The sequence below is a fragment of the Pleurodeles waltl genome, chromosome 3_2 (assembly GCF_031143425.1).
Source record: "Pleurodeles waltl isolate 20211129_DDA chromosome 3_2, aPleWal1.hap1.20221129, whole genome shotgun sequence".
Taxonomy (NCBI): domain Eukaryota; kingdom Metazoa; phylum Chordata; class Amphibia; order Caudata; family Salamandridae; genus Pleurodeles; species Pleurodeles waltl.
Genome location: NC_090441.1, coordinates 52,174,931 through 52,190,254, shown reverse-complemented (window position 1 = coordinate 52,190,254; position 15,324 = coordinate 52,174,931). Strand labels below are relative to the sequence as shown.

Genomic DNA, 15,324 nt, shown 5'->3' with positions numbered 1-15,324 from the left:
GCTAAAACTGAAAACATTATTATTTCCTATGACTGCGTGTTCTGTTAGAGATATCAATGCAGCATTAGGGTCCTGTTCAGCACTGCTGTACAAAAGTTTAACCATGGAAAATGATTACCTCAGCAAGGTACTCACTGGTCACCATAGGAAGCAAATGTAGACCTACCATGCAAAATAAAAGACAAACCTGTCTCATGGTACTTCAAAATGGTTAAACAACAAGATTCATTCAGTTTGGTGAATGTATTTTGAGAAAACCCCTTGTGACCAAATGTGGTGTTCTGAGGATGTGTGTGAGCACTTGTAGGAAGTTGGCTCTGTATGTACTATTTCAAAGTAAGAAATAGCATGCACAGAGTCCAAGGGTTCCCCTTAGAAGTAAGATAGTGGCAAAAAGAGATAATTCTAATGCTCTATTTTGTGGTAGTGTGGTCGAGCAGTAGGCTTATCAGAGGGTAGTGTTAAGCATTTGTTGTACACACACAGGCAATAAATGGGGAACACACACTCAAAGACAATTCCAGGCCAATAGGTTTTTATATAGAAAAATATATTTTCTTAGTTTATTTTAAGAACCACAGGTTCAAGATTTACAAACAATACTTTAAATGAAAGGTACTTCACTTAGGAACTTTAGGAACTTTGAACTGACAAAATAGCATATACAATTTTCACACAAATGGCAATAAGCTATTTTAAAACTAGACTGCAATTTTCAACAGTTCCTGGGGGAGGTAAGTGTTTGTTAGTTTTGCAGGTAAGTAAACCACCTACAGGGTTCAAAGTTGGGTCCAAGATAGCCCACCATTGGGGGTTCAGGGCAACCCCAAAGTTACCACACCCGCAGCTCAGGGCCGGTCAGGTGCAGAGGTCAAAGTGGTGCCCAAAACGCATAGGCTTCAATGGAGAAGGGGTTGCCCCGGTTTCAGTCTGCCAACAGGTAAGTACCCGTGTCTTCGGAGGGCAGACCAGGGGGGTTTTGTAGGGCACCGGGGGGACACAAGTCAACACAAAAAGTACACCCTCAGCGGCACGGGGGCGGCCGGGTGCAGTGTGCAAACAGGCGTCGCAATGTAATCCAATGGGAGATCAAGGGGTCTCTTCAGGCGATGCAGGCAGGCAAGGGGGGGGTCCTCGGGGTAGCCACCACCGGGGCAAGGGAGAGGGCCACCTAGGGGTCGCTCCTGCACTGGAGGTCGGATCCTTCAGGTCCTGGGGGCTGCGGGTGCAGTGTCCTTACCAGGCGTCGGGTCTTTGAAGCAGGCAGTCGCGGTCAAGGGGAGCCTCGGGATTCCCTCTGCAGGCGTCGCTGTGGGGGCTCAGGGGGTCAACTCTGGCTACTCACGGGCTCACAGTCGCCGGGGAGTCCTCCTTGTAGTGTTTGTTCTCCACAAGTCGAGCCGGGGGCGTCGGGTGCAGAGTGCAAAGTCTTACGCTTCCGGCGGGAAACGTGTGTTGTTTCAAAGTTGCTTCTTTGTTGCAAAGTTGCAGTCTTTGTGGAGCAGAGCCGCTGTCCTCGGGAGTTCTTGGTCCTTCTAGATGCAGGGTAGTCCTCTGAGGCTTCAGAGGTCGCTGGACCCTGTGGAGCGCGTCGCTGGAGCAGTTTCTTTAGAAGTGGGGAGACAGGCCGATAGAGCTGGGGCCAAAGCAGTTGGTGTCTCCGTCTTCTCTGCAGGATTTTCAGCTCAGTCCTTCTTCGTCTTAGGTTGCAGGAATCTAGTTTCCTAGGTTCTGGGGAGCCCCTAAATACTGAATTTAGGGGTGTGTTTAGGTCTGGGAGGGCAGTAGCCAATGGCTACTGTCCTTCAGGGTGGCTACACCCTCTTTGTGCCTCCTCCCAGAGGGGAGGTGGGCACATCCCTATTCCTATTGGGGGAATCCTCCAAAATCAAGCTGGAGGATTTCTAAAGGCAGGGGTCACCTCAGCTCAGGACACCTTAGGGGCTGTCCTGAATGGTGGGTGACTCCTCCTTGTTTTTCTCATTATCTCTCCTGGACTTGCAGCCAAAAATGGGGGCTGTGTCCAGGGGGCGGGCATCTCCACTAGCTGGAGTGCCCTGCGGCATTGTAACACGAAGCCTGAGCCTTTGAGGCTCACTGCTATATGTTACAGTTCCTGCGGGGGGAGGTGTGAAGCACCTCCAACCAGAGCAGGCTTTTGTTTCTGTCCTCAGAGAGCACAAAGGCCCTCACCATATGGGGTCAGAAACTCGTCTCTCAGCAGCAGGCTGGCACAGACCAGTCAGTCCTGCTCTGAACAATTGGGTAAAATACAGGGGGCATCTCTGTGTGCATTTTTTTATAAATCCAACACTGGCATCAGTGTGGGTTTATTATTCTGAGAAGTTTTATACCAAACTTCCCAGTATTCAGTGTAGCCATTATGGAGCTGTGGAGTTCGTTTTTGACAGACTCCCAGACCATATACTCTTATGGCTACCCTGCACTTACAATGTCTAAGGTTTTGCTTAGACACTATAGGGGCATAGTGCTCATGCACCTATGCCCTCCCCTGTGGTATAGTGCACCCTGCCTTAGGGCTGTAAGTCCTGTTAGAGGGGTGCCTTACCTATGCCATAGGCAGTGTGAGGTTGGCATGGCACCCTGAGGGGAGTGCCATGTCGACTTAGTCATTTTCTCCCCACCAGCTTAAGTGTGTCTGTGCTGAGTGAGGGGTCCCTAGGGTGGCATAAGGCATGCTGCAGTCCTTAGAGACCTTCCCTGGCATCAGGGCCCTTGGTACCGGGGTACCAGTTACAAGGGACTTACCTGGGTGCCAGGGTTGTGCCAATTGTGGAGACAATGGTACATTTTAGGTGAAAGAACACTGGTGCTGGGGCCTGGTTAGCAGGGTCCCAGCACACTTCTCAGTCAAGTCAGCATCAGTATCAGGCAAAAAGTGGGGGGTAATTGCAACATGGAGACATTTCCTTACAGCACTCAATTGCAGCATGAGCAGAAGGGTCTTAACAGGATTCTACAAACTTTTAACTGGCTTGAAGTTGGTCGCAGCACCCAAGGTAAAGACCTCTATTAGCAAAATATGGATGGCAAAACATCTTATGAAATCGGGGTATTTATAGCAGCAAGGCATTTGTGCTCAACAGAAGGCTTGAGCGGGCACACAGTGAGTGAGCGCAGTTTACAAACTGCAGGCTTATTAGCTAGAAGCATTTTTGCAACACACACAGCTTTGACCTACGTTCTGTTTCTAACAACCACCAATAGAGACACTTCTTCACCACTGTGATATAGTTTCACTGTAGATTTTTTCAGATTTTTTCAGATTCATTATTATATGGTGAAGTTGTGAGACCTCACTGTGTAATACATTCACAATACATTCTTGGGTCCAGTCAGGTTCGCTTGTACAACCTTTTTTTAAAAATGTTTTAAAATAATTTATTTATTCGTGTTTAACAGTATATAGGTCATATATGTCACAGTTTCATGCAGAAAGATATCAGAAGGATATATGGCTTGAACAGTGAGTCCATGTAAGCCACTTATCATATGACACCAGTTGACCTAGATGAAGTGAACTGAGAACATATAAAACAAGAGCTCAGCTACGACATTTTCATGGGCCAGGATTGGGAACGGGTATCAGGAGAAAGGAGGACCAAGTACAAAATATTTATTAGATACTTATTTCGAATGGGGGGGGGGGGGCTGGGGGTTGTTAGGAATTACCATCCAGTAGTGTGTCCCATAGCACACTCAATCATTCATCATCATCTATTTGAAAAAGGGTCCCAGCCTCGCCAGCTTGTTCCCACTCAGCAAGAACCCCGGGGATATGTGTGTGTACAGGCGGGGAATACTGCGCCTGAGTGTTCTGGCATCCCAGATGGATCCACAATCCTGCCCTAAGGTAAACTGTCATCCAAAGGCGCACCTCCATCCATACCTTGGTCTTGCAAGCCATCAATCATACTACTCCAGAGCTCGAGATTACGCTCCGTGTTGCCATCAGAGCGGACTCTCCGGAGTCTACACTCCTCAGCTGTTGCCCATTCAAGAAAATCTGACATCCATTTGTCTCTGGTCCGGCGGGGAGTGGTCGAGGGGGGTGCGGGTTGAGCCCAATGTATGGAAATACGCTTTCAGTCAAAAGAAAACCAAGCTGTGCAAATTTATACTGCATCTTTTTCTCTTTCCCTGGTAGAGGTAGGGGTCCCAGGAGGAAATGTCTGGGTCCAAGATCTGCTTGCGCCCTGGTTACTCTGCGAATCTCGCGCAGCACAGCACTCCAGAAGGGCTGCAACCGCGCACAAGTCCACACAACATGCCTGAAATCCGCTACCCACGCACCACAATGGGTGCAACCCGCAGACCTTCCTGGGTAGATCCCACACAGGGGCTGCAGCGTCAAGTAGGCTTTATACACATAGTAGAATTGCATCAATTTAAATCTGGCGTTACAAGACCTCTCCTGTATCTGCTCCAGGGCCCTTGCCCATTCACCATCTGTAAGCAGTGTCTCTACATCTCCCTCCCATGAGGCTCGTTGAGGGGCCGTATTAATAGTCCTGTCATTTTCTAGGGTAGCACACAGCCGACAGATAATACCCTTGGGGCCCCAATGATTCAGTAACACCTGAGTTTCCCTCAGCTCCTCCAGGAACGACGGCAAGATGGCTCGGGTCGTACGTAATATACTGACATATTGTAAGAACAGCCTTTTGTTGACACTGAAATGAGTTTCGATCTCTTCCAGAGATATAAAAATGTAATTGAAGTAAAGGTCTCCTGCTCAACGGCAGCCCCCACCTAACCACTCGGATACATTCATTGATTCCCGGATGTGCATGAATAGAAGCAACCACCAAATTGAAAAGAGTTTGGAATAGGGCACCCAGCACATAAGCATCTTAGGGAGCTCGCCTATGACAAGGGAGTCCAAGAGCAGTATGTTTTCCCAGTTGACAACGTCATCACACCAGAGCGGCTTACTGCAGTAAACCCACCCAACAGTAGAGACTAAGATCCAGCAGACCCAGGCCACCCTGACGAGGGTTCAACTTAAAGAGTTCAAGACAAACTCTGCTTATTTTGCCCACCACACTAGTGCCACTAAGAGCTCATCAACCTCTGGAACAGTGAGGAAGGTAATATACAAAACGAGTTCTGCATTGTATATAGGCAGCGAGGCAACAAGACCATCTTGCTAAGGGCCACCAAAAACGGCAAGGTGGTCCAAAACCGCACCGAAGTGCTTAGGCCGTCGAACATCCTATCCAAATTCAAATCATATTGCAAAAGGGTGTCATGCGGTATCTGCATCCCGAGGTAGCGAAAACTCCTGGTCTCCCATGACAATCCCACATCAGGGAGGTCAGGGGTGTCCAGTCGAGCCAGTGCCCAAAGGAGAAGAGCACCATCTTATGGCAGTTAATCCGGAGTCCTGATGCTGCTCCAAAACGCTCCATCAGTTGCAGAAGGTGCAGGACCGATTGTTCTGGCTCCGTCGCATATATCAATGTATCATCTGCGTATAGGGATATGATGTGCGTTGTGTCACTGAATTGTACTCCCCAATCCTGCAGCGGAGTTCTGAGGTAGATTGCAAGGGGCTCCATAGCAAGAGCAAATAGGAGCAGCAACAGCAGGCAACCCTGGAGAGTGCCTCTGCCAATACAGAACATCTCAGAGACTTCCCTTCCAGTACGTATTTGTGCAGTTGGTTTGATGTATCGCAGCCGCACACAGGCCAAAAAGCCCTTGCTTACCCCCATGCACCGGAGAACCTCTCACAAGTAGGACCAGAACAGGGTGTCGAAGGCTTATTCAATGTCAAGCGCTATCAACGCTGCCCTCAGACAGGTGTCCCGAGTTGCTTGCATGACATGGGAGCGACGTCTCAAAATCATATGTGTCCTTCAAGCTGGCATAAACCTGCAATGTTGGCACAAATTATGTGATCACACAGCCAAAGTGCAGTGCCAGCACTTTTGCTAGCAATTTAACATCCGCATTAAGAATAGACAGGGGCTGATATGATCCCAGGTTGGTGTGGTCCTTATCTAGCTTGGGTAGCATGCTGATGAGGGCCTCACGCATATGAGACGGCAACATGCCAGCTTTGTGTGCCTCACGAAGGGTCTCGAGGAGCGCAGGAAGCAGGGGAGACCGAGTAGGTCTGGAAATATTCAACCGGGAGACCATCAGGCCCCAGACACTTTCCAATAGCCATGTCTCTGAGGGCCTCCTGAAGCTCTTCCAAGGTTATATGGGCCCCCAGCCCATCTGCCTGTGCCGCCATAAGGTGGGGTAGGGTAATAGGGTCCAAGAAATTATCTGCCTGGGGTGGCTCCAGAATCGCCAGAGCAGTATATACTGACTTTAAACAATCATAAGGTGTTAAACTAATTGCCGCTTGTCCAACTGCCAGCGTACCATCAGGGTGGTAAAGTCGCAGAATGAGTGGTGAGGTTGTTCTCTTTTGAGCAGCCACGCTAACATGCGGCTCGATTTATCACTGTCTAGTTGTAGAAGTTGACGGTATCCTTTATGAACATAAAAGTCCAGCCTATACCATGTAGCCAGCTAACCCGTCTGTGCGCCCCCACTTCTTCTGTCCCCTCGGTATCCCAGTCTCCCTCCCTATGATGAAGGGCTCAGAGGGACTCCACACTCTCCAGCAGTTTACACTCCAGTTTTTCCCGTATACCATAAACCTTGCCTAGGCTCTTGCCCCAAACCGTCTGTACAACCTTTAGCTCACCCCTGGGTAGCTGGGGCTTCAAGCAGGCAGGCTTAAACAAAGGAGCAAGTGTAAAGCATTTACAAGTACCAAAACAAGGAAATAAGAAAGTCACACAACATGAAAAAATCTGAAAGCAATTTATAAAAATAGATCTTATTTTGATTATTTTTAGACACCAAAAATGAACAAAATCCACTGGAGGGTTCTGAAGATATAGATTTTTTTTAGTAACACATAAGTCACTGCTTTTCACTCAAATCATCAACAAACACTGGCAACAGAAATTCAGCCAACTGTTTCTTGGAGTTCACCTCTTCTGTCTGGTGCTAGGGAGCAACTTTTCCACCAGATAGGTTCTACAGGCACAGTCTGCAACCTTTGCGAGCCCAAGGAGCAGCAAGTGCAGCCTCTCTTGCCAGGTCCAGGGAAAAGCAGAGCAGTCCTTTTTCAGTCCTCTCTCCAGTCCTGATTTGATCTGCGGTCTGGGTGCCAGAGGTGCCATAATTGTGTCCAGAAAGTGCCCTGGGGGATGCAGCAGTTGCTAGCCAATAGGCTACCAGGTCCCCTCCTGCCTGATGACTTCCTGCAATGTATGGCAACTAGCTAACCCAGAGTGCACTATTCTGCCCACTTTCACGATGGCAGAATTTCTCTCTCTCTGTCTGTGGAGCTTGGTAGCCCACAATAGAGGTGAGGCTATCTGATAGCTAAACACAAGAAAAGAACAGTTTGGTAACTATTTTCCCTTCTCTGTACCCAACGCCAGCCCATATACTTGGAAAAATGAGTAGGCCCTCTTGTGTGTGCTCACCATGTGTCCTTCAAAGGCAGCATCCCCTTTGAAACTTCCCTTTTGGGCTCACACTCTGTGTGGCTTTCTGCCAGGAAGAGGTAACACCTCTTCCAACGGCAGACCTCTATTCTTCCCTCTCCTGGTAGTCGTTCACATTTCTCCCCAGGAGGGCAGAATGCTGTCTTGTGGCCAGCATCTGTGAATGGCCACTGGAAAACTTGGGCAAAGGAGAGGCAACTTTCTTAAAAATACATATACTCATAAGTTACATTAAATTCAACTTGGGCATCGAGTCGGGTTTAATGTGACCATTATTTTGATATGCTGAAGTAACAACTTTAGTAGTGACATTCAGAAGTTAGCACAGTTGAGTTGTCAGCAAGTAGCCCTGTACTTGCCAATGGGACTACTAGCCTCGCCACCGCAAAAAATGACTACTTGAGGGTTTTAACTCCATAACATATAAAAATACATGTCCTTTTTATTAATATACAGCACTTGACTCCATAAGCTTATTTTAGGGATGACATATATATATATATATATGAGGTGTGGACTTTGTCACTGGTTTAAATACCAAAGTCAAATTTGCAGTTCCAAACTGCACTCCCAGTTTGCGGTAGCAGGCTGGGACATTTTTTACTTCGGTACACCCAGGGTGGTATAGTAAGTGCTGCAGCCACTGAGGGACGTGGTAACTTACAGGAGATAGGTATCCCTAGTACCATATACTAGGGACCTAAGAGTAAGTTAACCTATGCCAATTGGATATAGGCCAATCAAACATATACTTTTTAAGGGTCAGAGCACTGGCACGCAGGTCTGGTTAGTAGGCCCTAGTGCACTCTTAGAATCGAAAACCCAGCAGCATCGTTACCGAACTTTGGGGGTGATCATGCAAAAGAGGCATTTCCTTAAACCTACTTGATACGTTCTTTTTTTTTTTTTAAATCTGTTTATTGATTTTGTCCAATTCTTTACAGTGAGTTAATCATAACAACAAATTATTATATCGAGTCATCTTGCATCTAGGACATCTCTTCTGTCTACATGATACATCAACAGATCTCTCGATCAACATTCAAAAAGAAAAGATTAACAGTGAAACGCCATTTATAAGAATAATTGCACATCAGTGGTCCCAACACATGTCTGATAATGTGGAGGGGAGTGTCTAGAAGGGAGGGGTTGGGAAGGCGGAGGAGGGGAGGTGGGATGCGGGGAGGAGGGGGAGGACGGGAAGAGAGAGGGGGAAGGAGGAGACGGGCTACTCATTGCAAGGAGACCTCAGAAATAAGAGGGAAGTGATATGAAGACATACATACTAATAAGATAGCATCGGTTCAGGGAGTCTGAGTGTCATCTTTTTGTTCTAGCTGTTCTATGAGGGAATCCCATATGTCCGCCTCCTTGATCTCCACCCCGCTGTCCCGCAGTGTGTGCAGTACTTGTGTCTCTGCCTTAGCCCAATGCAACATCTCAAATGTCCATCGGTGTATATCTGGGGCGCTGGGCGATTTCTACTGTATCGCTATTAAGCGTTTAAGTAAGATGAATGCAAGGTCAGTGCACCTATGTTTCTCTTTGTCCGTTCCTCGTCGTGGGCGCACCCCCAGTAGGCAGGATTCCGGAGTTGGGAGTAAGGGTAATCCCGACCAGATAGCCGTCTGCATCGTAACCTCCTGCCATATGCGGAGTACCTGTGGGCAACTCCATCCTAGCTAGAGTAAGATATGTCTGGTGTAGGTAAATGAATTGAGTGTCAGAAACGGGAATTTTGCAACACTTCTCATGTAGTTGCGAGCGCTGTGTTCAACGTTTGCGTGGGTAAAGGTGATAGCAAGGTCGTCTCCCACCTGACTTTTGCTTGTGTCTGAGCCTCCTCTGGATAATCCTGTAATATCTTATATATCCGGGATATATGAGATTGCGGGCCCACACCCAGCAATAATTCATGGAGTACTGTTGATGTATGTGGCTCACTATTGCCGTTCCCCCATGTATTGCGCACTACTTGTTGCAGTGCCGCGTGTGTAAGAAATTCGCCCCTGCCTAAGTCGAACGTGTTTGCCAGTGTCTCATATGGTAGGTGGTGTCCCTCCCCAAATATATCTCCAATTGTTTGCACACCCTTAGTGACCCAGGCGGTTAATTTAAACTGCCCTTTTATACTATTTATTCCAGGGGTGGCGAGCAGTGGGATTCTGGGTGAGTACGGCGGGTTTGTCCCTTCGACATCACATATTGGCGCCACACCCATTCCGCCACTCCCATCAGAGTATTACTGTGGTACGATGGGTTTTCTCGGGCGATGAGCCAATTTAACACGTTCGAATGTCTCAACAAGGTGTTCACCATTTGCCCCTCTGAGCCATTTGGATTACACATCCAGTCCATAATCCAGTGTATTTGTGCCACTGCTTAGTACAATTCAAACTGAGGTACACCCAACCCTCCCTTCTCCAGTGGCATATAGGTCTTGGCTAGAGCCACTTGGCGGCGTCCCCCGCTCCATATCAAGTCCGTCGGCAGGCTGGATAGGGGCACAAAGTAATTCTTGGGGAGCTTAAGTGGCAAGGCCGAGAAATAATATAAGATCCGAGGTAAAATTATCATTTTAGCTATTGCCACTCTCCCCAAGGGTGAGAGTGGAAGTGAACACCAGAAGGGCATCGAGCCTCTTATAGATCTAATCGTCTGGTCTAAGTTCCCCTCTCTGAGGTCCAGCTCGACACCCCTAAATATTTGAAGGTGGTGTGACATCACTGTAAATTGTGCGTGGAGAAGGTTTCTCTCTGGGGGTTCGGAATCAGTTGCATCGGGAACAGACATGAGTTCGACCAATTTACTCGTAGGCCTGATATGTCCCCAAATGTTTCTAGTAGTCGTAATAAATCCGGCAGGGATTCCGATCGGTTGCGTAAGTATATTAGTGTGTCATCCGCATATAGGGAGATGATTTTGTGTTCACTCCCGTCAAGAATACCCTAGTGCAGAGCCTCAGATCGTAATCGCGCCGTGAGTGGTTCAATTGCCAGTGCGAACAGGAGAGGCGATAGGTGCTGTCTGGTGCCTCTGCCTATCGCAAACCCCTCTAATATAATCCCGCCTGCCTTCACTCTTGCTTTCAGGTCTGCATATAGTGTTGCTACCCACCGCATAAATGTGTTTCCGAAACCCATGTATTTTAGGGCTTCCAACAAGTATGGCCAGCCCAGCGTGTCGAATGCTTTTTCTACATCTAGTGAAACCACTGTTCGTGAGTAGTCTAATTCCGGGGTCTCAGCTATTAGTCTTAAGAGGCATCTGAAGCTAGTGTAGGTGCTGCAGCCGGGTATGAAACTGGATTGATACGGGTGAACTAATATCGGCATCAGTGGAAGAAGACGGTTTGCTAACACCTTCCTCAACAGTTTGCAGTCAGAATTTAACATTGACAGAGGCCGATAGGACCGGACATCTAGAGGGTCACAACCTTTTTTGTGGAGGACCACAATGATTGCTTCCCATTGTGATTCTGGGAGGGGACCCCTTTCATATGCTTCTTGCAGCATTTCCAGATATGGTGTTGCCGTCTGTGTTGAGAAAATTTGATAATACTCTGCCAGGAGACCGTTCCCCCCGGGGCTTTGTTATGAGCCATTTGTTTGAGAGCTTGCTGGATCTCGTCCAGTGCTATGGGTTTCTCCAAATCTGATAATTGTGTCTTCGTCAACCAAGTTAATTGGGATGTCTGGAAGAATTCCCTCATCTGTTCCTCGGGCGGGGGCGCCTTGTACAGAGTGGCATAGTATTGTCTAAATGCCTCATTGATCTCCAGCTGTGTACTGACTATGTTTCCCGCATCTAAATGGATGGCATTTATGGTGGAGTGTTGTTGTTCGCCTTTCACCAGCCAGGACAGTAATCTGCTGGAGCAGTCCCTCTCGGCGTGTAATCGCGCTGCATAGTGTCAGTAATCAGATTTCCTCAAGCGCATCAGTCTCGACCCATTGTTTTTTTAGTTCAGTCATATCCCTAATGTCTCCTTCGCCCATCTCCACCCCCCTCTCTGCCTCCCGCAGCCTCCTCTCAATATTGTGCAGCTCTGTGTTCAACGTGCGTCGAACTCCACCAGACGCCGACATACATAAACCCCTTACTACCACCTTGTGTCCAGCCCACTCAACTGCCCTTGATGATGCATATTTTGTATTTATTTTAAAGTATGAGTCTATTCCTTCTGCCAACTTGGCTTGGAAGGGGGGATCCCGTAGCAGGGAAGGCTGCAAGTGCCAGGTAGGGGTGCGTGTAGTCAACCTGCCCCATCGCACTGCTGCCACTAATGGGCAGTGGTCTGATATAGTTTTAGCCAGGTATGATGCCTTGTCCAAGAGCTGAGTGAGATCGCTTGAGCATAGTAGCAAATCTATCCGAGTGTAAAGTTGGTGCACCGGGGAGAAAAAGGAGTATTCCCTGTCTGTGGGGTGCAAGCTCCTCCATACATCATGGAGTCTCCTCTCTATCAGCCAAGTTCTCAGCGCTTAGGAGAGTCTTCTGCTGTGGGTGCCCTTGAGCGGAGAGTGGGATTTATCTATAATTACGTCTGGTACGCAATTGAAATCCCCCCCAAAATGCTGGGTATTGACGGGTCCCATGACAGAGCTGCATAAGTGGACAGTAAGAAATCTCCCTGTTTGGTATTGGGTGCATATAGTCCTGTTATGGTCAGTTGTTTCCGATCCAATTCTCCTCTTGGGTGAACATACCTGCCATTCTTGTCTATTTGTGTGCGCTTGACTGTATAGGGGACCCCAGGGGCTATCCATACCAACACTCTTTTTGCGTATGCCGATGTTTTAGTACCATATGTCGTTCCTGACCACTTTCTGTTAATTCTGCCCAGTTCATCAGCTGTGAGATGTGTCTCTTGGAGTATTCATATGTGTATTGCATGGCGCTTAAGGTAATTGTATATTCTGCAGCATTTGGAGGTATTAGCCATTCCCCTTACATTCCAGGTTAAAATATTATATATAGCCATGGCATTAGATTTACTTTGCGCGGTCGCATCCCCCGTCAGTCAAGAACGCCCTCCACCCCGGGGACCCCCCCCACAAATTCCTCCCCCCCGAGCATGAAAGATATGGCGCGTGTTGAGCAAGGCGTAGTGGTGTGATAAAAATTACAGTAACCAAAACCACAACAAACTGTGTAGTACTACCGGTGCCAACAAATACGTTACTCCAGTCAAGGTCCATTCGGTAGCCCATATGGGTGCGGAGGCGTGGTCAGGAGAATCTGGATCGACGAGTGATCGTGGCCCATACGGATAATCTTGCTTCCCTGATAGTCTCGGTCGCCCGGTCTCCCGGTCGCGTCCGGCCCCATAGAGTGAGAACTGATCCAGTTTCCATTTCCGGGTTCTGGTCTGGTGCCCTCCTGGCCGGGGGGGCGTAGCATATCCGAGTCACTGTTCTCAGGCGTCCACCTCAGCGCTAGTATTTTCAGAGCCATTTATGTCTCATGGTGTTCCTTTATGTCGCTGAGGGCTCAGAGTTTCAGTGTTTCCAAGTCTACGTGCATTGATTCATATCTCATCAGCTGTGTCATCAGGGCGGGGCCAGACATAAGTGGCGACGAGGGTGGGCTTAGGCGGCTTCGTGACGAATTCAAGTCTGTGTCCCTGATTTCATTTCTGGACAGTGCTTGCGCTGTCGCAAATATGTTTGCCTCTTTTAGAGCTTGCGTCTGTGCATCCGCGGCCTGTAACTTTGATGGGCATGTTTTGATCCCGGTGTTTATTTTTTCTTCCGTCGAGGACGTTGTTCCAGCCATTTTCCATTTCCAATAGGTTCCCCCATTGGGTCCACCAGGCCCTTGGCGTGTAACCATGTCCATACATCCTCCGCTGACGGGAAAAAGAGAGTTCTGTCTCCGTCTATCACTCGCAATCGGGCCGGAAACAAGAGGGAGTAAGTGATGTTCTTGTCTCGGAGCACCTGTTTCACTTTTGTGAAAGTGGCACGCTTGCGCTGGACTTCCATTGTGTAGTCTGGATATGCTGTTATCTCGGGTTCTCCATGCGGACAGGTCATTGAGTCCGGAAGCCTTGTAACACTTGATCTCTGTCTCGATAGTTTAGGAATCTTGCTATCAGCGGTCGGGGCAGAGCACCTGGTCGGGCGGTCCGCCAGGGATCTGATGGGCTCGTTCTACTACCGGCATCGGCAGTACACTCTGGAGTAACACTGTGTCCTTGAGCCTTCGCTCCAGGAAAAGTTCAGGATTGGGGAGCTCCGCTCGTTCCGGAATACCTAGGAACCTGACATTGTTCCTGCGTGATCGGCCTTCAGCATCCTCAGCTCTGCGTTGTAGTAGTGTTGTTTCAGTTTCCATTAGTTTGATTTGAGCGTTCATTTCAGATATTTCAGGTTGGGTCATTTCAAGTGTTGATTCAGTGATGGTGACTCTGTCCACCAGTTTTCGATGATCTGCACGGAGGAGATTGACTTCCAGCACCACCGAGTCTATTTTCCCTTCCAATGAGGCCTTGTGTCCAGTACCGCCTGCAGCCCCTTATCGAATTGCGCTGAATGAGTGGCCAGGCTTTCGGACACCCTGTGTAGAGCGTCAGCTTGAAGTCCCGGTTCCCCTTCAGGGAGGGGGGCCCCAGACTCTGCATTAGTGTGCGCCCTCAGTTGCTTTGGTTTAACCATGATTGCCCGTGGCGTGTCTGCATTGTCTGCTGGATAGAGCGCCAACTGTCCGGGTCTCGTCGTATGTCGTGGTCCGCTCAGGTTTCACAGGGCCCCCCTCAGGTGCTCCCCACCCGATTCGTTCTTGCGTTGCCTGTCTTCCTCTCATCTCACGCCCCGCTGGGGCTCCCCGCATGCTAGTCGCTAACGCTCTTGTCCCCTTGGGAAGATTAGGGGCGATTATTCCACTATTATCAGGCAGCAATGGTCAGGGGGCTGCTATGCTTGTCGTGGTTTAGGATTAGAAACTCTTAGGCCAATCTGCAGTATATACGGCATCCCTTCTCGACGCTGCCCAGTCCGGGGCTAGCCGCTCGCTCAAAAGCCGATGTCACTGAGCCTCCCAGTTCTGTCCACTGGTGTGTGATTAAGGTGTTGGGGCGGGGGCAGGGGTGAGATCAGGATCTCTTCCGGCAGGCCTGTGTTCAGCGGTCTATAGGTAGAACAAGGAGGGGGTGGGGGGAGGAGAGATCTCAGCCCCCCTTCGCCATCAGAGAGAGGGTCCCATTTGACTTACTTAGGGGGGTTCTTGTTTGCTTTGTTTCTCTGCGGTTGATCCTGGTTGTTCTACTAGGTTCCCCCGGTGCCAGCCTCAGTTTTGCCTGCTTCCTGCGGTTGTTTTGAATGTTTAATTATACGGGGGTAGGCACCAGCAGGGCGTTCCTTTAGCGAGGCTGCTCCTCTGCTCCTCTGCTCCTCTGTTCGTTCGGGCGATTAAGCCATCTTCACTTGCGCAGGCTACGTAGCGCCGGTGCGCGAGGACCGCCTCCGACCCCCGCGAGTCCTTCGGGGGTCCAAACCTGCCCCGTCTGCTGTCCGGCCTCGCTCCCTTGTCTCCGTCCGTTAATTATTTAGGGGCCTGGCTCTTTTCTCCTCAGCGAGCTCCGCGGTCTCCGGCGAGGAGGAAGGCCACCCCACTCACGTCCGACGCGCGGGCTCGGCGAGGGCACAGTGCTTCTCGTACAGGTCTCCCTGTGCGTCGGGAGCGACACCGGTAGTTGCCGGCGACTCCCGGTGGCTCCACGCGGCCGAGGTGGGCGTCCAGGCGACCTCAAGGATGGAGATATGTGCAAATTAGTGGTGGG

The 15,324-nt window shown here is 49.3% G+C and overlaps 1 protein-coding gene across 2 annotated transcripts in view; it reads right to left on the bottom strand.

Annotated features, from left to right (window-relative positions):
* LOC138286463 (schlafen family member 13-like) overlaps positions 1–15,324 on the bottom strand; it is a 240,303-nt gene that overhangs the window by 72,522 nt on the left and 152,457 nt on the right. The window lies entirely within an intron of this gene.